We start from the raw sequence: 2397 nt of genomic DNA, 5'->3' as shown, positions 1-2397 counted from the left end.
CCTTTGCACCATGGAAAGGCATGAGGCTGTGCAAAAAAATTTTGAGGTACCCGTGAGAAAGCCAGATGGCACCCTGGTTGAGAAAGGCTGTCATAGAGAGGCACAGAGACCCAGTGATGGCATCACCGGGCCCAAAATAAGGTATTTCATGAAAATGAAAGATTTTATATAGAAATGTCTTCGTCATGTTGATGGGGGAGGGGGATAAAACAGTAATTGTGCATTAAACTCTGCGGAATCATTTCCTCTCCATGTCTGTTCCCTGCAGAGGCCGAGGTTCCTATAGACGGGGCGCCCAAACTTTTACACCTGACCGTCATTGTGGAGGTCACCTGGAGGTCATAATACCTGACCTCACCTGCAATCTGTGGAGTCAGTTTTTACCTTCACGTATGTTTAGTAGACGGTCTCATGGTGTGTAGACAGGGCCTCTTTACGTATGTTTTCTCCCGGGTTCCAGGAACTCCCGGTCGCTTCCGTTCTCCATCGACGTGATGAGTGTGATCTGAGCTCCCTCCGAGGTCTCCGTAACGCACAACAATATGATCTGCGTTACAGAAACTCTGCATCCAGGACGTCAGGCAGGAAATACAGACCGCAGAGCACTGTGAGGAGCGCCGCCAATGACCCTCCTTCATCGCGCACATATCACCGCAACACGTCAGTGGGAACAGGCACTATTCTACATGGCTGGTGAGGCTCAGTGGTCACATGTACACTATATTGCCAAAATTATTGGGCCCCTCCCCCTCCCAATCATGTGACTCAGGTCCTCCAATCCCCTCCATGGCCCCCGGTGTATAGAATGAGGCACCTCGGCATGCAGACGCTTCTACAGACATCATGTTCTGTACGGACGGTGAGGCTCAGTGGTCACATGTATGTGTGTGTTCTGCTCGGACGGTGGGGCTCAGTGGTCACATGTATGTATGTGTTCTGTACGGACGGTGAGGCTCAGTGGTCACATGTATGTGTGTGTTCTGCACGGACGGTGCACGGTGTGGAGATTCGTAGATCTTTATTGCACACAGTGTGGAATGCAGTGAGATGGGACTTGTCTGGACGGGCCCCGGGGAGATCCCGGCATCCCTCCTTCGGGTGTGTGCTCTGTGAATGCGCTGTGCCCCTGCCAGCTGCTGTCTGGGGCACTGCGCATAAAGCACCATTATCTGTGTGTGTGTGTTAACTGAGGAGGTGTCAGATGGGCCCTGACGGCTGGATTACATGAGAGCGTGTCATGCCAGGGAATGTTTCTAAAAGGCAAACAGCTGAAACACACAATTGAAATACAGTCACAGGAGCTGAGTTTTCCTGCTGAAAGATTTGTATTTCTGTCCATCCAGTCCTGAGATTGACACAGCTCCGCAGCACTGCCAGCCTGACCTTTCTCAGCTCCAGTTTAACTGCTTCCCGGCCAGCTGGGAGCTTCCTGGATGTAAGCGGGCATCTAAAACCGCCCCCCACTCAGGCGTGCTGCTTATCCCCAAGCAGAGGCAAGCACCAGTGCTGCCGCTCATCCCCAAGCAGAGGCAAGCACCAGTAGTGCCGCTCATCCCCAAGCAGAGGCAAGCACCAGCAGTGGCGCTCATCCCCAAGCAGAGGCAAGCACCAGCAGTGGCGCTCATCCCCAAGCAGAGGCAAGCACCAGTAGTGGCGCTCATCCCCAAGCAGAGGTAAGCTCTAGTAGTACCGCTCATCCCCAAGCAGAGGTAAGCACTAGTAGTGCAGCTCATCCCCAAGCAGAGGCAAGCACCAGTAGTGCCGCTCAACCCCAAGCAGACGCAAGCACCTGTAGTGCCGCTCATCCCCAAGCAGAGGCAAGCACCAGTAGTGCCGCTCATCCGCAAGCAGAGGCAAGCACCAGTACTGCCGCTCATCCGCAAGCAGAGGCAAGCACCAGTAGTGCCGCTCATCCGCAAGCAGAGGCAAGCACCAGTAGTGCCGCTCATCCGCAAGCAGAGGCAAGCATTAGTAGTGCCGCTCATCCGCAAGCAGAGGCAAGCACCAGTGCTGCCGCTCATCCCCAAGCAGAGGTAAGCACCAGTAGTGGCGTTCATCCCCAAGCAGAGGTAAGCACCAGTAGTGGCGTTCATCCCCAAGCAGAGGTAAGCACCAGTAGTACCGCTCATCCCCAAGCAGAGGTAAGCACCAGTAGTGCCGGTTATCCTCAAGCAGCGGTAAGCACCAGTAGTGCCGGTTATCCTCAAGCAGAGGTAAGCACTAGTAGTGCCGCTCATCCCTAAGCAGAGGCAAGCACCAGTAGTGCCGTTCATCCCCAAGCAGACGCAAGCACCAGTAGTTGGGTGATCCAACATCAGCCATGAAGAATTAGACCCCAAAGAGCCCATGCTAGTGTACCAGAGGCACTTTCACATCTTGTGGCTACTCTCAAATTCT

Source organism: Nanorana parkeri, unplaced genomic scaffold (assembly GCF_000935625.1).
Source record: "Nanorana parkeri isolate BGI_ZX_2015 unplaced genomic scaffold, ASM93562v1 scaffold2917, whole genome shotgun sequence".
Taxonomy (NCBI): Eukaryota; Metazoa; Chordata; class Amphibia; order Anura; family Dicroglossidae; genus Nanorana; species Nanorana parkeri.
Note: the sequence above shows the minus strand (reverse complement) of the source record.